The 25,548-nt window shown below is 41.4% G+C and overlaps 1 long non-coding RNA gene across 1 annotated transcript in view; it reads left to right on the top strand.

Moving 5' to 3' along the window:
- LOC112058963 (uncharacterized) overlaps window positions 1–24,929 on the top strand; it is a 30,937-nt gene extending 6,008 nt beyond the window's left edge. Inside the window, exons 2-3 of the long non-coding RNA XR_006174128.2 lie at window positions 14,664–14,778; window positions 19,769–24,929. This is a non-coding gene — a long non-coding RNA (uncharacterized LOC112058963). The remainder of the gene's footprint in view (window positions 1–14,663; window positions 14,779–19,768) is intronic.
- Window positions 24,930–25,548: the final 619 nt, after the last annotated feature.

Genomic DNA, 25,548 nt, shown 5'->3' with positions numbered 1-25,548 from the left:
GCCTGCCAAAGGGATGGAGGGGAGATGGATTGTGCCCTTCCAATCCTGGGACTTCCTGGGGCCAGTTTGGCTCCTAGCACTGGCTAGGAGGGCCTGGAGACTGCCTGAACTTATGTCCCACTGCCTGAGACCTCTCATGAGCCTTGTGGGGCACAGGTCAGTCTTCTCCACAACCTCTTCCAAATGTCACAAACCCAATTTTGTGGTCAGTATATGTAAATTTTTCATTTTTGTAATTTAAATTTGGGACTGGACTAAGGGCTGTCAGAACTAACTGGCAGCAATACCAGGGTAAAGAACCCTTTTAGAAATATAGGAGATAAAGAAGAAACCTGTCTCAAATGATCAAATCTTATACACAGACCTGCAGCGTGAAAAAATGGTTTCATCTCTAACGATATCAGTGTTCTTGACCTGAATGCAGTTGCTAGGAACAGCAGGGTGATTGTTTCATATACAGATTTTTCCATGCACAGCCAAAGCAGTTATGCCCCCAAGCTTCTATTACAAGCTGGAAAAAGTGCTATTGACTATTTCATTGTTAAAACTCTCTAGACTACAATAGCTGGATAGGCCACACAAATAATGTGTGCAGGGATGGTCTCTAGGTGGCCCCATAGTGTGTTAAAGTACAGGCACCTGAGTTCAACTTTGAGCATGGCCTACTCCCTTCTGTAGAACTGGAGTTTTATAATCAATCAGAAGTGGTGATCCTATATGCACAGTTTCAGAAGAACCAATGAGTCAGTGGCACAGTCATGCTCCTGAGATGACCTACCCTTGAGCAGTGCACAGCTCAGCATGTGGAGTCCTCTGAAATACTTTGAAGATTCCCATTGAGTGGCCAGCCATTCAGTAAGGGTTCAGGTGACTTAGGAATGACTGACTGACAAGGTGTTCTGAAAACCCCATCAGCATCCAAACATATGCCAAGCCCCCACTGGAACAAGCAAGAGGCCACGTGCACTAGTGTAAGCTTTTGAAAATTCCAAAATGAGGTTTCTATGTTAACTACAAAATAGAGGTAGGCACAAATAAGAGAGTGGGGGTAGAAAATGTGGACAATACTATTGCATCTCACAATCTTATGCCATGTAAATCCATGGTCCTAGCTGTACAATAGACCAATAAAGTGGATTGAGAACACAAGGTATACACAAGGTGTACTTGGTGGCAGCAAGATCCCTGGGTTCTGTTGCACTCAAATGTGGAAATTCTGTAGCAGCTTCATTTAAATTAATAGAGACTTAATTGTTTTAGTGTATATGAATAATTTTGTAGTAGTATGCCAGAACTGGTAGGGGGCAGAGGGGGGTAAATCTGTACCACCATTTTCTGCACTTAGGGAAAGCAGCCACCACAGAGCCAGTATGTGCCCTTCCTTGTGCAGATGACTGAAGCATCAACTCTGTTCACCCAATGCCTCCAATAGCATAGCTTATGCCCACAAGTGTTCCATGACAGAATTATATCTGTCACCATGTTTACTCCCTCCCAAGAACAGGGGGGAAGATTACAAGTCACCCACTGCTGTTTCTGTCCAAGGCTGCTCCATGGTAATAGACTGCTCCTTGCTACAGGCTAGATTATCACTTCTGATAAAATATCTAAGTGTTTTTTGAAAATTATTTTTTTTTCAGATTAGGACTTGAGAACTGTTTTCCAACAAAGGTTGTAATGAAATATTCTAATACTAATCATAATTCACATTATGGAGTAAAATGCTACCAGACTGTCCCATTGACATCAAATGGGACCCTTTGATGAGTAAGGGCAGTAGGGGTTTAAGAATCTGCACCTATTTGTTACAAGTCTAGTAATTTACTGTACCATATTATTAATTGTAAAGGAAATAAAAAATTCTGTTCTATTCTATAAAGGTTTTATATCTCTCCCATCACTGTAGGATCTGCATGCCTTCCATGAATGTATTAAGGTAATTCATTCCGTCTCCAGAGGGAGAATTGTATGGTTAGTAGTTTGTTTTGGTAGGGAGTTTTTATTTTGGGGGGAGTAGGGGAGAAGTGTTGCAGGGGGACAGCAGTGTATACATTTAAAAGAAAAATACTATGTATTTTAATAAACAGCAAGCTTGAAGAAGTACACCTTGCTCTTGGAGCAGCTGGTGGTGAGATTTGTGAGGATCCATAGTCTCTGTGGGAGTTCATTTCACAGCTTTGGCCTACTACATGTGGAAAACAAACACTCTATATGCTGCTGTAATGGTTCTCTTGGGGAGTGTGGCCTAGTGGTTATGGCTGCAACTCCTGCCTGCCAAGGAGGTTGTGGGGAGGGAAGCCTGGGCCCTCCCACCTCACCAGCATCCAAACCAGGGCCCTTTGGGCTATGTCCTCCCTGGGCCTCTTCCTCTTGTCCACCCCCCTGGGGTCAGCTTAGTCCACGGCTTTCCCCTGGTGAGGAAACTTAAACCACAATAAGTAAGGGGAGTTACTAAAGTCCAAGGTCCACAGGATGCTTCCCTCTGTCTCTGGAGTGGGTCCCTCCTTCCCTCAGGGCAGGCCCCTTTAGGAAGCTGTGTCAGAGTCTTAGGCATCCCTCTGCTCTGCTGGAACTGTGGGTCTGCTCACCTCCAGCTCTGCCACCTAAATGAACTATTTCCCTGCCTTTTAATTGCTCCAGCAGAGAGAGAGAGAGAGAGAGAGAGAGAGCGCGCACATGCGCGCAAGCGTGAGCATTTGCTGCAGGTGTGGTAGGGTGAGGCTGGCTGAGCCCAAAATTATCCCTTAACTTCTTGTTGCTCGGTGTGGGGCTTGTACACCCCATCATACCTGCAAACACAATCTTTACCCTCATGATAGAGTGGTTGGTGACATTATTATTAATTTGTACACAAAGCATAGGGCTACTAATTTGAATAACCAAGAAGCCTATTTTCATTCATTGGTTCTTATTGGCTTGAAATTATTTCAGTGCAAAAACTTCCAAGTGTCTGCTATACTGTTCTAAAGATGGAAGTGATAACTTATTTTTTCCTTTACTCTTAATGTTTCTACCAGCACCATGCATGAAATAGTTGATTAAGCTATTTCTTTAGCTTAAATAACATTTCAGTGCAACTAACAAAATTAATCTTATCAGTGTCAGCCTAAAGACTCAAATCAAATGAATATGGTTAAAGAGAAAACAAATTTCTTTTAAAAGTATTAAAACCACATTTCCCAAACACAGAACTTTCAAACTCCCACACATCATGGATTATTTCTGGATTGAGGTAACACCCTTATTAATGTAATTAAGTAAAGTAGAGGTTTCTTTTGGTCCAAAGGTGTAGAAACATATAGGACCAGTTTCTACATGAAAATGCACATACAAAATTTCCACTGACCTTTACAAGAGCCTCTCTTCTGTAATGGAGAGCAAAGTTTTACTGACAATAGCTATAGACCAAGATTTTAAAAAGTGCCAATAATTAGGTGCAATATTTAAGCACCTAAGTGGCCAGATTTTCAAAAGTGCTCAGCAACTAGTAACTCCCAAGAAATTATTTTTGATTTACACCAGTGTTGGTGAGATCGGTCTCATCTTTATTTTGTAAATTATAAATGCGAAGATACATTAAAGATTAAAAAAGTGTTAAAGTCAAGTATTCAAATTAGGAAAAGCCAGATTTAAGGGTGGCTGTGCAAAATTTGCTTTAAAATGTTTCATGTCTCTACACTCACCTTCTACAGACTCACTGTGGTCCAGACTTCTAATCTAATAAGCAGATTACTGTTTCCAGCACTTCCTTTCCCTTTATCCTTGCAGCCATGACACCTGTGCTCCTACTTAAAACAAAAGTAATGCTCCCTTCCTTGCTCCATCCCCAAAATGCTATATGAAAGGCAGAAACTCCACCTCAGGGAGAGCAGCAGGAAGGATTCCGTCTTCTGGAGTTCCCAGGCTATTTACCCAGGCACCCACTACTACACCCCTTTTTGGGTATAGATAATTGGTCCTTGAATGATTAGCTTGCTCTGCTGACTGGTGCATGGGAGGAAGCCAGGTACAGCCTCTTCTCCACCTCTCCACACACCCCCTTTGGGTCTCCATGCTCTACAGTGGGATTAGAATTGGGCAGCCCCTATGAATGAATTTGGCGCAATTTAAGGAAGCTGTAATACTCTTTATCCACAAACACACTAGCTCAGTTCCTTGTTTTATCACGGTCATTAAAATAACCATTGGTAGTGATGAGTAATCAGCTTACAGAGTCCTCCTATATGGAGTCCTGTAGGGGTTGCTTTTACCATTACTGCTGTTCAGTGTGTAGGTGACACCACTCTCAGAACATAAGAATGGCCATACTGGGTCAGACCAAAGGTCCATCCAGCCCAGTATCCTGTCTGCTGACAGTGGCCAATGCCAGGTGTCCCAGAGGGAGTGAACCTAACAGGTAATGATCAAGTGATCTCCACCCTCTGACAAACAGAGGCTGGGGACACCATTCCTTACCCATCCTGGCTAATAGCCATTAATGGACTTAACCTCCATGAATTTATCTAGTTCTCTTTTAAACCCTGTTATAGTCCTAGCCTTCACAACCTCCTCATAGAATCATAGACTATCCAGGTTGGAAGGGACCTCAGGAGGTCATCTAGTCCAACCCCCTGCTCAAAGCAGGGCCAATCCCCAACTAAATCATCCCAGGCAAGGAGTTCCACAGGTTGACTGTGCACTGTGTGAAGAAGAACTTCCCTTTATTTGTTTTAAACCTGCTGCCCATTAATTTCATTTGGTGGCCCCTAGTTCTTATATTATGGGAACAAGTAAATAACTTTTCCTTATTCACTTTCTCCACACCACTCATGATTTTACCTCTATCATATCCACCCTTAGTCTCCTCTTTTCCAAGATGAAGAGTCCTAGCCTCTTTAATCTCCCTTCATATGGGACCCGTTCCAAACCCCTAATCATTTTAGTTGCCCTTCTCTGAACCTTTTCTAATGCCAGTATATCTTTTTTGAGATGAGACCACATCTGTACGCAGTATTCAAGATGTGGGCGTACCATGGATTTATATACGGGCAGTAAGATATTCTCCATCTTATTCTCTATCCCTTTTTGAATGATTCCTAGCATCCGGTTTGCTTTTTTGACTGCCGCTGCACATTGCGTGGAGGTTTCAGAGAACTATCCACGATGACTCCAAGATCTCTTTCCTGATTAGTTGTAGCTAAATTAGCCCCAATCATATTGTATGTATAGTTGGGGTTATTTTTTCCAATGTGCATTACTTTACTTTTATCTACATTAAATTTCATTTGCCATTTTGTTGCCCAATCACTTAGTTTCGTGAGATCTTTTTGAAGTTCTTCACAGTCTGCTTTGGTCTTAACTATCTTGAAGCAGTTTAGTATCATCTGCAAACTTTGCCAACTCACTATTTACCCCTTTCTCCAGATCATTTATGAAAAAATTGAATAGGATTGGTCCTCAGACTGACCCTTGGGGAACACCACTAGTTACCCCCTCCATTCTGAAAATTTACCATTTATTCCTACCCTTTGTTCCCTGTCTTTTAATCAGTTCTCAATCCATGAAAGGATCTTCCCTCTTATCCCATGACAACTCACCATAATTTACATAAGACCCTTTGGTGTGTGACCTTGTCAAAGGCTTTCTGGAAATCCAAGTACACTATGTCCACTGGATTGCCCTTGTTCACATGTTGTTGACCCCTTCAAAGAACTCTAATAGATTAGTAAGACATGATTTCCCTTTACAGAAACCATGTTGACTTTTGCCCAAGAATTTATGTTCTTCTATGCATCTCACAATTTTATTCTTTACTATGGTTTCAACTAATTTGCCGGGTACTGACGTTAGACTTGCTGGTCTGTAATTGTCAGGGTTACCTCGAGCCCTTTTTAAATATTGGCATTACATTAACTTAGGGTTACCAAATTGCAACACTGCAAAAAGAGGACACTCCACAGGGCTCCGGCCCAACTCCGCCCCCAGCCCTGCCCCAACTCCGCCCCTTCCCCACCCCAACTCCGTCCCCTCCCCTGAACGCTCCGCCCCCCTGCTCTTCCCCCTTCCCTGCTTCCCGCGAATCAAATGTTCACAGCAAGCTTGAAACAGGCAGGCAGCCAGCCAGCCGGTAAGCTGGGGCAGGGTGCGAGGAGGCACGGCCCAGTCCGGCTCCCCTGGCCAAGCGGCTCCCTCCGGCGGCCGGCCCCAGCCAAGAGGCTCTGGCAGCTCCGGCCCGGCTCGGGCCCTGGTGCACCGGCCCCGGTTCCGGCCGAGCGCGCCAGTCCCGACCGAGCAACTCCAGTCGGCGGCCGTGCACCCCCAGCCCCAGTGGCTCTGGCTTCGGTGGCTCCAGCCCGGACCTAAGCCCCACGACCCCGACCAGAGCTTCGGCCAGAGCGTGGCCCGATTCTTGCTAAAGCCAGCCCTGGTCGGGGGAGTTGTTAGTTTTGCTGCAGCCACTCCACTCGCACTCGGGGTCCCCCGAGCGTCTTTTGCCTGAGTGCGAGTGGCTGCAGCAAAACTAACAACTCCCCCGATCTGCGGGGGCACAGAGGCGGCGGGTGGCATCCAAGCGCGCAGCCACCTCCTCCGGGGCTCCGGCTGCTGCTGTGCTGGGGACAGCAGCAGGAGCCTGGGAAAGTTGGAGCCCGGGGAGGAGGCGGTCCCCTTACCATGCCTCCTTATTTTCCCGGACATGTCCGGCTTTTTGGAAATTCCTCCTGGACGGGGATTTGAGGACCAAAAAGCCGGACATGTCTGTGAAAATCCGGACCTATGGTAACCCTACATTAACTATCTTCCAGGTTGGGGTACAGAAGCTGATTTAAAGGACAGGTTACAAACCATAGTTAATAGAACTCAAACGTGAAATTGCGGAACTTGCAGAACTCGAGTGAATGCCATTTGGTCCCGGTGACTTGTTACTGTTTAGTTTTTCAATCAATCCCAAAACCTTCTCTAATGACACTTCAATCTGTGAGAATTCCTCAGATTTGTCACCTACAAAGGATGACAAACATCCTCAGCCATGAAGATTGAAGCAAAGAATTCATTTAGTTTCTCCACAATGACTTTGTCGTCTTTAAGTGCTCCTTTTGTATCTCGATCGTCCAGGGGCCCCAGTGGTTGATTAGCAGGCAACTGGTTGTTTAGCAGCAACTGGTAAGGAAGCAGTCATATCAGTATGCTGATACTCTGGTCTATGTTGATTTACTGCAACTGAAAATTTTTCCTAGTGACTCCTTCTCAGCCCTGTCTTACTGCGTAATTGACTGCAAGTGGCTACATGAAAAGGAAACATCATACCAGATATGGAGTTATTGCTTGTGGCATGTTGAAAATGTACATAGGATCTTGCCTGTTGTGTAGCTGCCCTCTATTGATGGTGTTTGTCTCAGAGAAAGTGATAAGGTCTGCAGCCTGGGGAATGTTTTCTCTGTGACTACATTGTATGCGCATACAGGTATGAGCATAGAAATCTTGCTTATGTCCATACCTATAAGGTTATCATTTAGTGATGCTAGAGCTGTGCCAATTTGAGGCATCCGGGATGTCAGCTGATATCACTTGTTGGAACTTGGGGTCACTACTTTCTAAGTTATATTTGTTGTGAATAGAAGGTTGAGACAGGACAGTAGCTGAAGTCAAGAGGTCTTCAGGGTTGAATGTTGGTTTCGGGAGAACTTTTTTCCATTGTTCTGTTTCCATTAGTGGACATCGTCACTCTGTAGCCAGCAGGAACATGGATCCATTTCACATGTTGAGACTATTATTTTTCAGGGCTTCTTGAGCCATGTGTGATTGGGCCAAACCAGGCAGGAGGTGAACTTGTATGCTGTCAGCTCTTTATAGTGCTCAGTGCTTGTGTCTGGGCAATGCAGTGTTTGTTGATGATCTGGTTCACAATGTGACCTAGCTCTGCTGGCCATCATTCTGCAAGATTGCTTGTGTAGGAGTAGTAGGCCTGTTTTGCCTCTTTTACTGCAGTGGTGTAGTCATCTAAAAGTTGTTTATGCTGTTGTGGATGAATCTCGGAATGTTTTATGCCACTGGTGTTTTCATGTTCTGCTCATGTGCTTCATCTGCCAGAGTTTGTTTGTGAACCATGGTGATCTCAGGTGGGTGGTGGGAGGAGGTTGTTTTGGTCCAAGATATCAGTGAACCTCAGCTGATTATACTATTGTACCAACTCACTGGTGGCTTGCCTTAGTACAGGGATGCCCAACCTATGGCCCACAAGCCATATATGGCCCACCAGAGCATTTCATAAGGCCTGTGGCCTGCTTCAACACAATATACTAACAGTCAATTCATTAGTGTTTACACACTTGTGTAAACTAAAATGACATAAACATGATGAGAAAATAGACAATACTCTACATATGTATTTAAATAGAAACAACCTATGAAACAAGCTGAACTTAAAATATAAATCAATACCGGTGACTTTAAATCTTATTAAAATATGTAGAATCCGTTTAGCCCACACAAGGTTGTGTTTAAGTTTGTGGCTCTCCTGTGTAAGAAGGTTGGACACCACTCCCTTAGGATGCGTATAGCTTGTTTTGCTACAGAGCAGGGGTGGCCAGTCTGTGGCTCCTAAGCCACGTGCGGCTCCTTGCATAGGCACCGACTCCAGGGTTGGAGCTACAGGTGCCAACTTTCCAGTGTACTGGGGGGATGCTCACTCCTCAACCCCTGGCTCTGCCACAGGCCCTACCCCCACTCCACCCCTTCCTGCCCCCTCCCCTGAGCCTGCACTGCCCTTGCTCCTCCTCCCTCCCCACCTCAGAGCCTCCTGCATGCCACAAAACAGCTGATCAGGGGGTGCGGGGAGAGGGGGAGGCGCTGCTGGTGCGTGGGAGGCTCTGGGAGCAGGGGTGGGGTGGTGCTGATACAGGGCTACTGACGTATTACTGTGGCTCTCTGGAAATGTACACTGGTAAATTCTGGCTCCTTCTCAGGCTCAGGTTGGCCACCCCTGCTAGAGGATTGAAAACCTAAGTAGTTCAAGAGTTTTGGGGAACAGACCAGTTTTGTTGCTGTTCATGTTTACTGCCCATTCCCAACCAAATATAAAGCTACTGAATTGTGATTTTTTTAATTTCATTGTAAACATGTCTTAGGTCCCGGAGGACTGGGCCCTATATGACATTGTTCAGGTTAGCAGGACCTTTGACATTTTAACCTCAGCAATAGCTGCTGTAAAGGTAAGTTAGCAGAGGTGCTATTTTGAACAGCTTCAAATAAATAACAATATTTTACTACATTTATTTTAAATTTTATTCTTGATAACTTTACAATACGAGATGATCAGCTACTTGAGTGACAAGTGCTAATATAAATCTTAAAATAGATAGGTAGATTTACACCAGAACAGTTTTGTCCACTCAGTTTTTACTGAATTTATTTCTTGGGTCTCATTGCAGGGTTACATACTTCAATGCTCAAAAGTGCAAAATTTTGATCTGAGTAGCAGTCTCCTGAACTTCACCTGAAATCATTATGAATAAGGGTTACTCTCAACCATATAGGTTTGCAGAATTGGGTCATACCTGACCAAGATGACACAAAAATGAACACTAAGTAACCTTTGATAGATCATTAGTCTTCAAGGCAATTAGGAGCCAAATTTGTACACATTTTGTAGCTATCCTCTTACTTTATTTTAGTGGACCAGGTTGTTTTATTTAAAAAAAAAAAAAAAAAAAAAAAAAAAAACCCACCACTCATTTGTTGTAGTGCAGTAGGGGCCTGAACCACCTTCCATTGAAGTCAGTGGAAAACTCTCATGGACATGAGTGGGTTTTGGATCAGGCCCTAACTTTAGCTTATTCTATAACCTACAGAGCCAAATCCTGCTTGCCTTACTAATAGAAGTAACCTCAATAGCCAGTCTCAATTTGAGAAAGGAATGCTAAACACTTGTAATTCCCAGTGAAGTTCATTGGGCTTGTGGGGCACTCAGCACTTCTCAGGATTGGGCACTATCACCTTAACTGGCAGAAAATGAAATGAACCTTAAACCAGCTTTTCTTCAATATGTTTTCCCAATAGCCTAGGACAAGAAAGAAAGGGGACAGTCTTTTTGTTATGCAAGTGTACAATGCCTAGAACCTTAGGCTCTGCTAAATAATAATTAGTTTAGCAAAAGAATCAGCAGACAAGAATTGTTTTCAGTTTGTTTCTTAGCCATGTGCATCCAATTCTTCAATGGGGGGGGGGTCCAAGATTTCAGGAGGAAAAGGAAGTCAGTAGAAGTTATGCCAGTGACTTCAAGAGAACCAGGATTTCACCCTATTGCCTTAATTTAAAATCTCATCCAAGTTGTAGCATTCATGTCAGTAGAAACATGATAATTATAAATAATTATCAGTTTAGCACATACAACTTAGTTTTAATATAAGCCTGACAGATTTGCTCCTGGGCTCCCAGCAAGCCACTGCTTGGGTGTACAAAACAAAGAGGTCTTTCTTTGGCTGTCACCTCCTTAAGGCAGGACACCCCCAGCAGCAGTTTCACCCAGCAACAACAAGCAAAGCAGTGGTAGCAAATCACCCACTTGTCCAAGGTCAGACCTACCTTCCCTCAGGGAGGCTTTGACAGACAGCAGTCTCTTGAACAGTTCTTCACCCCAGCCAGGCTTCTCTCACTGAGTTAGAGGTCTGCGCTCCCTCCCAGACAGTTTCCAGCTGAGCTGTGCTCGCTCTTTTTAGCCCCTCCCTCTAAGCCTGACACCTACAGCAGGTGTAGCTGGGTGGGGCTGATTGAGCCCACAGCAGCTCGTTAACCCTTTCCTGGCCAGTGTATGGTTTATGTATCAAATCACAACATTATTATTAGTTTAGTAGGAAAAAGTAAATTTGTTTACTTCTACTTGCATGAAGTTGTGTTTCCCCCTGCCCACCCCCCAAACATCTTCCATTTTGCCTTCATTGCACAATGATATTGCAGCTGTTTTTGTGCTCTGATGGCTGTGAAGGTAGTTAACTTGTCATGGCACCCTTCATTTGTCATTCAATTTTACAAATCAAATTCAGAAATCATTATGATCAGTAAAAGTAGGAGAAAGTGAATGGGCCTGATAAATGATTTGGCAGAAGTGGTATTCAGATAAATAAAGACTCAAATCTGCTTTCAGGTTTCCGGATCTTAGCTTCTGTATTCAGAAATATAACAAAAAAGAGTTTTGAAACTCTTCCCTTGAAAGTTCCTTCTCGTGAAATTGATTGAAATGAAAAAGAAAAGACTGAAAGTGACATTACGGCTACATTTTCAAAGTACAAACTTGCAAGTTATATGTGCACAGGAGCCAAAATCAGCTAGTGAATTTTTATTCCCTTAATTTTCAAAACAAATACCTGAAATTAAGGAGTTTACCTGGCTGAAAAGCAGTCACAGGTCCCAAAGATAAGTGCAAAGTAACTGCAGCCACAACTGAGCAGTTGATTGTACCAAGGGTTAGATCATAGTACTAAAGTCATGTTGAGTCACCCCAGACAGTAAGTGATGGTGAGACACATGCTGGAGTACAGGCCACACTACAGAGCATCAAGATCAAGTCACTACATGCTCCCCAGCTGTCCTCAAACTGATGTGGAGCTCCTGTTGTACTGGGATGGCTTCTTCTAACAGCTACCAGTAAAGAGGGACCCACCAAGAATAAAATGGGAATGAAAGTTAAGCTGCCCACTGCTTAGTACCTGGGATGAGAAATAAATGGTGGTCCTCCAAGTAGGATCACTTGAGAGCAGCATGTCTCAGGTAGGAGCAGGCAGGCCAAGTAGCTCCTAAATCCCAGCATAAACCCAGTATCCCACAACATTGTGATTCCTCAGCAAGCCTTATAGCAGCCCACATTGGCTGTCCATGGCTCTGCCATAGAAACACAGGATACCAAAAATTAAAAATATCCTATATTAAAATGCAACAGGAGGGTGGTTAAGCACTGGAATGGATTACCTAGGGAGGTGGTGGAATCTCCATCCTTATCGGTTTTTAAGGCCTGGTTTGACAAAGCCCTAGCTGGGATGATTTAGTTGGTGTTGGTCCTGCTTTAAGCAGGGGATTGGACTAAGTGACTTCCTGAGGTCTCTTCCAACCCTTATGTTCTATGATTCTATGAACAGTTTAAAGTAAATTTGAGGATAGTAGCAATTAATTATCTTAATCCAATATCAGTGGGTGGATTGTGTGGTCTATGGAGATAATTCAGTTCAGTAGCTGTGGGCTGATCAAATTATTGCCCAAATTTGAGGGATTCAAGGAACCACTTGTATCCAGTTGAACCCCTTTAGGAATTCCATAGCAGTTGCGTTCTCTAGTCAATGCCATGTTGCTCCTCAGATGTATACCTTTTGGCAGGTGCAATTCATTTATACCCTAGTTATACTCTCCTTTGAAAATATTAAGTTGGTACAAATTCCCCTTATGCTTGTTTTTACAAAATCATACTGTTTAACAGGGAAATAATGTGAAGTGTTGTGACCTGTCTCAGCGTAAAGGATTTCCATTCAAGAATTTTTATGTAAGCCTACCAATATCTGAATAGGTGATACAAAGGCAGTCAGATGATTTTTAGTGCCTATAACCATTTTTGTAAGGGGTGATAAAAGCACAGTAATAAAAAAAAATAGTCCATGGACTCCTTAATGTAATCTGAGATGTCATATACTATGCTGATACAGTAAATCACAAAATAACTGCTATGTCTGTGAAGGCCAAAGCATGACACATCAGGCTATAGTGCTGTACAAAAGGAGATGTCTAAAGCTTCTTCATTTTTAATGTGACCATAACAAAATGGTATTTCTATTCTTGGTATAAAGGTTTTGCTAAGAATTGAAATAATGTTTGGATACTGTTAACCTATACTGGAGCAAGTTTATTCCACATGTGAAATTTAAATCCTTGAATTGATTGCTAAAGGAACAAAGTTTGTAAGACCAATTCCAACATAGAAAGAGAGCTTCAGGCAGGTACCATGATTTCCAGTTTGACTTGCCATTGGCAGAATCTAGCTAACCTGGGTTTCATAGCATGGGCTTCATAGCATGAAATCAGATTAGCTCTTTTCCATTATCTATGAGTATTGCATCTACTGTTCATATTTACAAAGATTTAGGATATAAATGGACTCAAGCAAAAAGACACTACTTGCGGCAACAAATTCTTTCTATTATATTGTTTTTATACAGAGGATACAATTAAGGAGGCTGCTGCCGCAATCCATAGTTTTTGATGTTGGCTGTTAAGGAGGATTGTCCATTCTATGCTAAATCACACAGACACATAACTCAGTATTGGTTACAAAGACTGTACATCTTGGTGGCAAAGACCTGGTTAAGGAACATTGACTATCCAGGTGAAATATGATTAAATTGAGTTGAGATATTTATCACAGTGGCCAAACTGACATATTGACAGATCTAGCAACTTTACAGGGATCTATTTGGGTGGTGAATGGAAGTAAAATCAAAGGCTTGTTCTGCACAGCATGTGTGAGATCAGCCCTCCCTATACCAATGGATTATAGATGAATGGGGATGGTGGTTTGTCTCCCAACCAGCCAGGATCAGGAATTTGGGGATATACGCTGTCTCATTGAATAGGTATTAATCCTCCATGCCATGCCAATAGCAGTTGGATCAGTGGCAATGCCTTGTGCAGTCTCAAACAGCACTGCAGACAAGCTTAGAATGTGGGATTATGAAGCACTCATTTAGGATTCAGAATTGTGAGGCCAAGGACACTGATTGTTGTGTGAGCACTGTACAGTAATTGATATAGGCTGGCAATTGCATAGCAGCTTTAATCATCTCACCTCATTTCAGAACCTGCCAGGACTGTCAACTTTCAGATCCTATTTCAGTTGCATTGAGAAAAACTGTTAACTTAGTTTTAAAGGTGAAAAGGTAAGTTTGTTCTGTTCTGATTAGTGCCCGCACTGAGAAAAAAAAATCCAACAACTTTGAATCATTTTAAAACTCCTGCATTACCTGTTGGTTGGATCATTCCTAACTACCTTGCACCAGTCTTCTTCCTGTATAGTATCCTGGCTCAGACATGTTTCTAAATTCCAAACATTTTATGATTCTCACCCTACCCTTTGGCTGTTTGAAATAGGGAATTGCTAAATGGCATCCTAAAAGCCAAACAGTCCCCTAGAACTCTCAGTTTGCATTTACCACGTCTTTATACATCAGTTTGATCAAGCAATCGTATTTATGTGAAGATGGTAAGCCTAATCATAGCAATGATTAATTAGAAAGATAGGCTAATTCACCTTTGTAACAAACCAAAAAAATCCAGAGATGTAGGAGTAAAATGGTTGGAGTTACAGATATGGAAAATTATGATATTTTATCATTGCTAAAATGGAACATAATTTAAAAAGAAAATCTCTCCTAGTGAGCAAGTGTCTTTGAAAGACACAAAGTGCACAGTGTATACCATAGAACTGAGCTATAAATGTATGGTAAATCAATATAAGGCAGAATATAATAGAAGTCTAATAAAAAAAACAACAACAAAAAGTTTAACAGAGTTTTCAGAAGTAAAACAAATGGTATTCATGCAAATTTTCTCAAAATCCAAGCAGCTTTTTTGAATTGTCTGATGGCTTTTGGTTTACAACCTTAATATACAATATCAACTCTCAGAATGAACTCTTGATGTCTTCTCAGATGTGTTGCACACAAGAACAAAACTATTCTGAACTTGAAAGGCCACCTCTTGCCTCAGGAACATAATGAAATATAATGATGACCAGCTGCATCATCAATTATTATTTATCACAAGGTATGTAAAATGCCTACACTTGGGGGAAAAAACAAGTACATTGTCATATCCGGTTTCTATTACTTATAACCAGATGTAGGAAGCAATAAAACTTTAATTGAGATGTCATGTGAGAGAGCAATAGCACTTGAACTTTGACCAATATGTAGGAGAAACTACTATAACGTTAATAGCATTATACAAAGATTGGTATATATTAATAAAAGAAATGGCTTTGTATGAAGAAATAATATATTGCATAAACAAATCTCCCAAAATCTGTCTTAAACTGGGGCAATTTTGTTGCTCATCTCAAAAGTAACACAGATTGGAGCATGGATATTTTGGTGAAAGGATGCATTAATAATACCAAAACAGATCATTCCAGCTTGTGATACGAAAAAAGCAGTATTTGAAGATTGTTTCATAGGTGGATTGTTTAACAGCATCCCACGTAATCTCCCATACCTGCTCACCCATACAAAAAAAAAAGTTATTTTTTTATTGTCAGAGTTTCATACATCTCCCTGCTCACCTTCACTCAGCTGACATAATGGTTTCCTGATGTGGGTGATATTCCTAAAGGTCATGTCTTCATTCTCTCTTCTCGTGATGGACAGTCTGATAATAATGGTTAAGAGTGTGACAATAAGTGTGACAATAAGAGTGTGACATTTTGTCGTGGTCATTTGAATACCATGTAGCAGGTAGCAGTATGAAGAAAACATTATTTCAGGGCGTTGTGAGAGCAGCAAGACCATTTGGTGTGCTTCCATCTGTGCAACAGGATGGGAGTGCATGGAAATCATGAGAGGTCCTCTTTATCAGCTAGAGTTGATAAAACTGGAAAACTATATTTTTTTCTACAGTTTTGTCCAAACTGCACAGTGCCTGTGTGTAAGAGTTCCTTATGGGCAATTGTAAGATTTTTTGTTTTACCATTCAACATTCACTATCACATATGTTGACTCCACTATGCTGATAGTGAGCGATAAGAAGGCCTAATCCAAAACTCTGTGAAGTCAATGGAAACACTTTAAAGTTCTTTGGATCAGGCACTAAACTTGTTGAAGCATTAAAACATGAAGAAATAGGGAGGGTGGGGGGGAGGGGAAGAGACTACACAGAATGCTGATTCCCATTTCTACTACAAATATTTCACACACAACTGCTAAACTGATGGGCAACCATCTGATTCTATTCTCAGACCAGTTCTGCAATGTGTTAGCTCCATTGATTTAAGTGGAATTACCCCTGATTTATGGTAGGGTTAATGAAATCAGAATCAGGCCCACTTTAGATCCATGTTCACTATGATTTACATCACCTCTGAATTTGGCCCATTGTCTTTTATAGTGCTAAGAATTAGCTGATTATGATTAAATAAATGATCACCACTTAGACCTAGATCCTGCAACCACTGAAATAATGAAGTTTCATGGGGATATTCATGTGAGTAAAGTTACATGTCTGTTTAAGTATCTTGTGATGATAGTAACAAAATATGTATTAGCAAAAATAATACTTGGCACTTATTTGTGTTTTTCCATCTTCAAACTACTTGACAAATATCACCTAATTAATTTGATAAGTACTAATGCTTTCTCAGACCCCTATCTGAAATAATCTGTGTTGTTTTGATCACCATCTTACCTGAGGTTTGTCAGTAAGTTGTAGTTTTAAAACTGACCTGCACAGCTTTTTCACAATTTTCTAACATTCCTCCCCACATTAAGATATTCTAGAATTATGGTTCTTGTGCAATCTTATTTCCACCCTCTTGTACATCCAGCCTGTGCAGAGAAGGAGGTAGCGTCAATGGAAAAAAATAATGTGGGCTCATGTCATTAAAGTTGGCATCATAATGCATACACTCAAGGGAGACAAATGAAGGTTGACTGCTTGACTTTGTAACCTAAATAACATTCTTTTAATGTCATTTTTATAATGTAATTTCCAGTTTCGGTTTTTGTTTGTTTTTCAAGGAAAAAGATGAAAAGAACCGCTATAGTGTGCTACGGTAGCAACTCCTCAGTCATAAATCAGGAGGGTTTGATTGCTGAACCAACCTTCAGCACCACAGCACAAGGTTTTACTAATTGATCTACAGGAGTAACTACATTAGCTGGCAGCAGCATAAGGCTTTATCTGTGGGAGGAGGAGTGTACTGAGGGAAAGAGCTGGTTCTCAGAAGAGTAGTTGGTCAGAGAAGCCCAACCAGGCTCTCTCTCTTCCCTCCCCATGGGAGCTTGAGAGCTCCTGCCCCATGTGGTTGCTGCAGCCAGGAGTAAATGCACAGCTGCACCCTTATGCTGAGTCTGGGAGGTGGTCAGGGTGAGCCCAGACCAGCTCTTCCCCCTCACATTACTGCTTTTCCAGTATTTTGGGTGCTGCTCCACTTGTGACAGCCTGAGCCCAGCTCTTAATAAGCATCACCTTTAGTTATTATTTTGACAGGCTGCAAAAACGTTCTTGAAGGACACAAGAAAGAGAAGGGAAATAATGATTCTTTAAAGTTTCTCTCTCTGCAAAAATTGAACAGAATTTTATTGTGACAAAGAAAAGGCATTTCTATTACCAGAGGGCTTTCCATTGCCAAATTTCAAAGTCCTGCAGCAATGGAGGAGTAACAGCTGCTTAAAAAAAAAAAAAAAAAAAAAAAAAAGGCACAAGAATCCTTTATAAGTAAAAATGTTAGGTCACCTAAATATGGGAGTTACTATAAATACCCCCCCCTTTTTTTTGTTTTCTTTTTAATTCCTCCATGCAGTTTTTCTTTTGGATCCCGCTCTTTGGCCTCAGCAGTGTGTCTAACTTTGTTCACTGTGAAATAGTAACATCACAAACTTCATAGACATATTAATCACTTAGTTACAATGTCAGTTAATCTTGGTCTGGGAGATTTCATCTCCCACCCTCTCTGGGCTGGGAGGCAAGCAACTGAACCAAATTTCAATCATGAAAGGTGTAGCAGCTTTAACCCAAATAAGGAAAGAAATGAATAAAGAGTGTGTTAAAGAGGGGAATATGTCCATCTGTTTGGCATGCAGATAGCACCAATATAACTAAGGCTCACTCTGGTTTTTCTGTGAAGTGGAGGGTTGATGGGTGTGCTAGAGAAGAGTCAGCGTCACTAATCTTAAAAAAAGTGAAAGGAATTTTGACAAAAACATGTATCTTTATGGGTCAGGAATCTCTTATGCTGTAAAAGTGAACAATCTGGAAAAAGCTTTGTAGGTCACCTTCAGGTAAATAACTCACCTCAGTCAGATCATTCATTAAGCAGTTAACTGCAGACAAATGATCTATGACATGTCCTAGGAGCCATTATTATAATTATTATTTATTAGACAGTCTGTATTTTGGATTTCAAGTTATCAATACCAGATAAGGACCTTTGCATATTACAGATTAAAAAGTTCTCTTCTGTAATGTTTTGCATGTCTTATTATTAAGCAGCATGAGGATTTCTGCTTGATTATAAGACATACATCAGGCATTTAGCTCCTTATCACATTACACACATTCATATCTAGGTGAGCAAAGTACACTGATAATTAAAGTATTTTTCAGTTGGAGATACTATACTGTGTTGACTTAGCTTTAACGCCAACATATTCTATTTGGATTTTACAGTGAGTTGTTAAATATCTCCCTGGTAGGCCTCTGCCAGTCACAAAACTATCTGAACTTGGAAGAGAAGCAAGACTGAGAAGTCCTGTTACTCAGCTGAAGTTGACACTGTAGTGGGTGGGAATGAACTGAAGCATAGCCAACTCACAGTAGCTTTTGTCAAGCTCTTTTTTTTATTTTAAACCAAAGCTATATGCAATTTCTCCCACTCCTAACCATATTATACAATCCCACTCAGGCTAAGATATACAAGCCATTTTAGAAATAATAATAATCAATTGTTATTTCCCCTAAAAATGCAATTGTCCATGCCATTTTCAAAAAGATAGCACTGGAGCCCAGAAGACCTCTCAAACTACCATCTCCTATCCAACTTTCCATTCAGAAGCAAGAACATAGAGAAAGCAAAGACTTACATGTTTTTGGAGCCTGAAACCTCTGCCAACATCCTGGATTTCCCAGGTGACTTGCACTTGGGTTTCAAGATATTGTTACAGGAAAAAGAGCATTCTGATAGCACAAAAAGATGCCTTTACATAGCTATGGATGCAGACGATATTGCTATTCTCATATGACTAGACCTTCTTTGCAAGCTTTTTATAGAGGTGTCTTCAGGTGTTCCTCATCCACCAGCATGACCTCAGCTGGACTAACTTATGCAATATTACAATGGATTGTCCCTTTCCAGCAGAACCCAGAGTGAAGATGACTTAGGATTTTAATACTACTTGCACAGCCCCACAGAGAGCCATAATACCTCCGTTTTTTTCTCTTCAACATCTACATGAAACCACTTAGAAAGACAGTGAGACACCACAGTATGCATTGCCAATAGTATACTGAAGGCATCCACTTTCACATTTCTTCATAGTCCAATCCCCACCCTACCCCATCATCTCTTATTCGCTATAGAGTTGTCTGTGCTCTTCTCTTATTGGCCCATGATTGCCAACTGCCCACTTGTAAAATTTTCAAACACCTTTGTGCTTTTTCCTAACCTGCCCCATACACTTGGGAGGTACTCCACATAAACATCCATCTTCAAATCCCTCCTCAAAACTTTCCTTTGTCATGATGCCTACCAAAAACTGGGCAAGGGATAGATTGCTGGTGTGCTAAGAATACAACCTATCATTCTAACACAACTATCACACTGTTTACTTGTACTCCCCCTCGCCCGTCCCCATCTGTCTGTGTCCATCTGTTGTCTTATACTTAGATTGTAAGGTCCTTGGAGCAGGGACCAACTTTTTGTTGTGTGTTTGTGCAGCACCTAGCACAGTGAGGTCCTGAATTATGACTAGTGATCCTAGGTACTATGTTAAAACAAATAATAAATAAATAAAATAATTCCCTTTGCATTTCTTATTTTCCACAGATACCACCAGCTGCCACTACTAAGGCGGTCACAGTGCCTACAAGAGATCAGCTCCTAGAAGAACAGCAGCTGGCTCAAACTTAACCTGCCGATCTTAATCCAAACTTAGTCCTAAACTTGTAATACTTGTAAGACAGTAACTATTTTTCATGCATGGTGATGTGATTGATGCACTAACTGCTGCTCTGATGATACCTTCCTCATGCACTGTGTTCACCCAAGAGAGCAGCCTTGTTGCTTCTAGAAGGGGCAACCCATGCACCTGCACCCACTCTCTACCACCCCATCCTCTTTATCTGCCAGAAAATTCTAGGCATAGGCAGGAGTCCAAACAAGCTCAGTGAGGCTAACAATAGGAATTCCCTATGGGTTTGATTCTTACTTGGGTCAACTTTCTGGCGTAAGAAGGAATTCTCGCCATGGCACCAATGTTGGGGGAGGAATGATGAGCACACTCACAGTTGATGCAGTCACATTCATGGGCTAGGATGGGGATGAGGTAGTAGAGAGGTCTTATATGCCTGTTGCCTATGTATGGACTACAGTAATAGCAGAAAGAAATGTTGGCATCACAGCATACCAACACAGAATGTTGGTATTATCCGTGAAAGTAGACATGGGCTAATTATTAATCCAATATTGGCCCCTAAATGCAAATTTATGTTCAAGTATAAAACTGATTTTGTTATTAAAATAATGGCCCTCCATGTTTTGTTGTTGCCCCCTTGATCCCTCTTCTATTCTGGGCTGCTACCACAAGAACATATGCATCAACATTTCTTAATGTGGCCATCTTAGACAAAAGATTTCACACACGCTGCTAAGCATATTGGATAGTTTGCAAGAGACCTAGTTATGTGATGAGAGAATGGGTAGTGAAAGAGCAAAGTTGCCTTCTTTGTCATTGGTGATGGGAACAACATAGTCAAAACAATTAATGAAGGGAAGTAACATGTGACAGTGTTGGTTATTTTGTTTGACCCCTCAAAGTCCTGGGTATTGACCTGTAATATTTAGCCAAACCCTGAAACTGCAGAAATTATTGCAACCATACATAGCACCAGAATCACTGAATGCTCATTTCCATTACCCAGGTAAGCAGCTTGGTTGCTACTAATTAAGCCAGACTGGAGCCAACTAGTCAACTGATGGATCTAAGGGCAGCAAGGATGGCACATGCTGATTGTCCTCCCTTACCTGCTGTGTAAATGAAAGTGTTGCTGTTCTCCATGAGCACCTGCAAACCTTTAATCTTGAAAACAAATCTTGAGAACAGCTCAGGTGGAGCTCAGTCCCCAGCTGGCTCTCTGGCTCCACCTTTTTCCAACACTGCCTCTCCTCTTATCTCCTCCCCTGACATAGGCAGTCCAGCGGCACTTCTATAAATCCACCCCTAACTAGTAAATAGCAAAGGCAGGTTCCATCATTGTGCTAGCTGTTTGACAGCAATATTAGAGGCACAAGAAAATCCCTCTGTGTTATGACATTTGCAGTCTATATTTCTGATTAAAACTCTCAAATGTTCTCTTCTTCCTCACTTGCTACAGAGACAGAGTTATTGTCTATACAGTGATCAAGATTTCTAGAAAATGTATGTAAGGGGACCTTCATGTTTTTAATAAGCTGATTTTGAGGAGTGATTGTCTAAAGCATTCACAACAGTCACTAATGGGGGCTTTCAGTAACAGAAACAATCTACTTCCATTCTCAGCCAGTGACCGAAAGCATGAGCAAGACTCCAAAATGGCTAGCTCCCATAAGTCACATGATTGAGCTGCCCCAGTATTAACAACATCTAGATTTATCTTGGGACACTTGGGGAAATAAAGCACAGGTCAAGGATGAAGTGTATAAAGGAGCAATGATTTCACATACAGGATATGAGCTGGGAATAAGGTGAAAGAAATAGGCCTGGTTTTGTTTGTGTATATTATGGTATAAAGACTGCTAGCAAGGACAAGATTGCTCCCAGCTTTGCACAATGTAGATTTGGCTGGGGGGACAAAGGCTTAAGTTCTGTTTTGAGGACTAAAGTGGGAATAGAGTAGTGCATGCCCTCTGCACGGGGTGACTTTCATCCTCTGTACACATGCTGTATAATGCTCAGTGAATAAGGCAGCTGTGCAATATTTATTTTTATCCTCCATTTAGTGGAGCCTCATCTTATTGACTATTGTCCCACTGGTGGACTGAGTGAGTACAATCCCCTGTCACATTCACTACGCATCATCCATCCTAGCACTGAGGGACCAAAGGTGCTCAGTTTCACCGGCGTAAATTAAGAGTAAGCACTTTGACTTTACTGGGTTTACTCCAGATTTAGTGTTGTAACTGCAAAAAGTTTTGTGCCCAAAATGAGGAACCAGTCTGTAGGACCCCTGTCTCTACCTATTTATCCCTTTGTCTTCCCCACTCTCTGCACATTAAATGAGGCAAGGGTCCTGAGGAAATGAGAGTGTGTGCTCGTGCAATTGAAGACTGTATTGTAATGAGCACTTACACTGGGGCAGAGGTAAGACTGGCAGACTTGCAACAGCAAAATTCATCTTTGTGCAAAGATCAAACCTGGACACTATCAACTGCAAAAATGAAAGCTTTACAAAGTTAAGAGAACTTATGAATGTTCTTCTTTACAATGGAAACGCATAGGCAACTTAACCATAGCAGTCACTCCCTGTTTCAGCTATTATATACACACGTGTGCATGTCTGTGGACCTACAGAGATACCCACATCCATATGTGCACATGGGCGTGAAAGCCTATGTAAACACCCATCCAGTGTTACTTTATATATTCCTACAGTTTTTGAAATCCCTTCTTAAATCTTACTTCTTTCAACTAGCATTCCACCTCAGCTCTACATTTGGATGCTACCCATTGCCACTCCTGAGCCATGATTTGATTACAAAACAAAGAAAATGAAACAAAAGAAAAAAACCACAAAGCATTAAACAGTAACATGATAAAAATCAATTGCAACCCTGAGTGAACACAGACAAAAAATGGTCTCCCAAGGGCTGCTCCCTCACTTTGCTTATTTTATCATACACCCAACCTCTCATGTGATGACATCTTTACTTATTGAGTTACACATTTTCTTTTACTTTTTCATTGGCAGATGTGGTTTTACTGGTGGGAAATACCACTATCATTAGCAGCAAATTACCTATCAGTTAAAAGAGAACTTTGTATATAGGCCTGTTGTGGCCCCACTCCTGTAACCACTTAGGAAATGTCAACACAGCAATAAAACACCCGAGGCTGGCCCATGTGAGGTGACTCGAGCTCGCGGGACTTGAACTGTGGGGCTATAAAATGTGATGTGGACATTCAGGTTTGGGCTTTGGGACTCTGCTCCAGCCCAACCTTGGAAGTCTACACTGCAGTTTTATAGCCTTGCTGCTGGAGTCTGAATCACCTAACATAGGCCAGCCTTGGGTGTTTTATAGCAGTGTAGATATATCCTTACACATATACTTAATTTTTGTATTGTAAATAGCCCCATGGATTTCAGTGGAACTAGTCATGGTAATAGAGTTAAGCATGTGCTTACATGGCTGCAGGACTATTAATTAAACTGTAAGATCATTGGACATGGTTATTTTATATTTGTTAAGGGTAATAGAATCATAGAAATGTAGAACTGGAAGGGACCTTGAAAGGTCATCAAGTCCAGTCCCCTGCCTTCACAGCAGGACCAAGTACCATCCTACAGATTATTTTGCCCCAGATCCCTAAACGGCCCCCTCAAAGATTAAACTCACAACCCTGGGTTTAGCAGGCCAATGCTCAAACCACTGAGCTATCCCTCCTCCCTCTATGCACACCTATGGGGCTGTATAACTAATACATAATAAATAATGATTTGTGTGTGGAGAGAATATGTACACATTTTGTACATGTAAACTTTTACATAACTCGTCGCCTCATCTCTGCTTTTATCTTTCTCCTCTTCTTCCCAGTCCTTTCTTTTTACTGCTCCTTCTCCTACTCTTGTTCATGCCTTCTATCATGCTGGAATGCATATTTGCCCTCCTAGGCCAGCCTCATCCCACTTTCCCATCTCCTCCACATTCCTTCTTCAAACACACCTCTCCACACAATCGTTCTTCCTTTATAACCCTAATCAATAATCCCCACACCCTTTCCTCCTCTGGATTGCAAACCTGTGATTGGTCTCATTTTGTTTAGGCTTTAGACTCTTTGGGGCAGGGAACATGCCTTATATGTTAGTACAGTGCTATGCAAAGGTACAGCACTCTATAAATGCTTTATTATAATATTTATCATTATGTATAAATTGCTTTTGCACAGAACATTTTACTCAGCCCTACCGTGATAAGTACCAGTCTGTCCTGTTTTCTATTTCTAACATGACTAGAAAACCTGCAGTTATTTCTAAAACCATCTATTACACAAGAAGCCACTCAGAGACATCAACTTGTGAACTAAACATTCTTTAAATATCTGGCAAAAATTTTGTAACTCTGTTAGGAATAATTGCAAACTTGGTTGTTTATTCCCTAAATCACCCCTTAAATGGTCCATAGATAAAAGACAGTTCAATGTGTCCATCATGAACAGACAATGCAAGTCTCCTTTCTAATAGGTAATCAAACTCAGTTTATCCAGACTTTCTGTGATTTGATTGTGAAAACATGTTTTGTGTCACAGTAGCTGTGGAAGACAAAAGAATAGGTTGAAAAACCATCATCTTCTCTTCATGCTGATTTGGCAGTCTTTAAGCAATAATCAACTCCAAAATGTTACAATAGATCAGGGGTCGGCAACCTTTCAGACGTGGTGTGCCGAGTCTTCATTTATTCACTCTAATTTAAGGTTGCGCGTGCCAGTAATACATTTTAACATTTTTAGAAGGACTCTTTCTATAAGTCTGTAATATATAACTAAACTATTGTTGTATGTAAAGTAAATAAGGTTTTTAAAACGTTTAAGAAGCTTCATTAAAATTAAATTAAAATGCAGAGCCCCCCGGACCGGTGGCCAGGACCCGGGCAGTGTGAGTGCCACTGAAAATCAGCTTGCATGCTGCCTTTGGCACGCGTGCTATAGGTTGCCTACCCCTGCAATAGATGAACATTCAAGCTTATTTTTTTGGCCTTTTAGATTTGCTCAAGTACATATCAAGGGAGCCAATTAGTTACGTTTTAGCTACATTTTAGGCATGTCATTGAATAAATACTAGTCAGAAATTACTTCTTGTATGCTATTGCTAGTTCTGAAATTAAGATCCTATTTTCATGATGTAAGTCTTAACTTTTTGAGAACCGGTCATAATTTTCAAATTTTCTATCTTATTAACTTAAATACAGAGTGAAAATTATAAATTCTATAAAGACAGCTTTAACTTTTTCTTATATTCGTTGGCAGAAAACTATATTAACACAGAGTTAAGGTTGCTTGGTGACAGCATTCTGCAAGGGGACGACCTGAGTTGAACAAAACTCAAACTGCTCAAAACAGGAAACGCAATCTTAACGCTCTCCTCTTTCAGCAAAGACCCAATACACCCCATTAACACACATATCTTTACTCTGCTAACCCCCAGTTACTGAAGTGTACAAGCTCTTCATCTCCTTTTACAGCTCATTCACTCTCACACACAGCATTCCCTCTAACTCTAATACAGGACAAAAAGTGTGTGGGGGGGTCACCTTCCCTCTGTTCCCTGGCACTGGCAGTAGCCCATGGGGATTATTTGCATACACTTCACGTGCAGCCAGTGTGTTAGGTGTACTTACACTATATGGTGGTGGCA

Source organism: Chrysemys picta, chromosome 3 (assembly GCF_011386835.1).
Source record: "Chrysemys picta bellii isolate R12L10 chromosome 3, ASM1138683v2, whole genome shotgun sequence".
In the NCBI taxonomy this organism is placed as follows: domain Eukaryota; kingdom Metazoa; phylum Chordata; order Testudines; family Emydidae; genus Chrysemys; species Chrysemys picta.
Note: the sequence above shows the minus strand (reverse complement) of the source record. Positions and strands in the feature narration are given on the sequence as shown.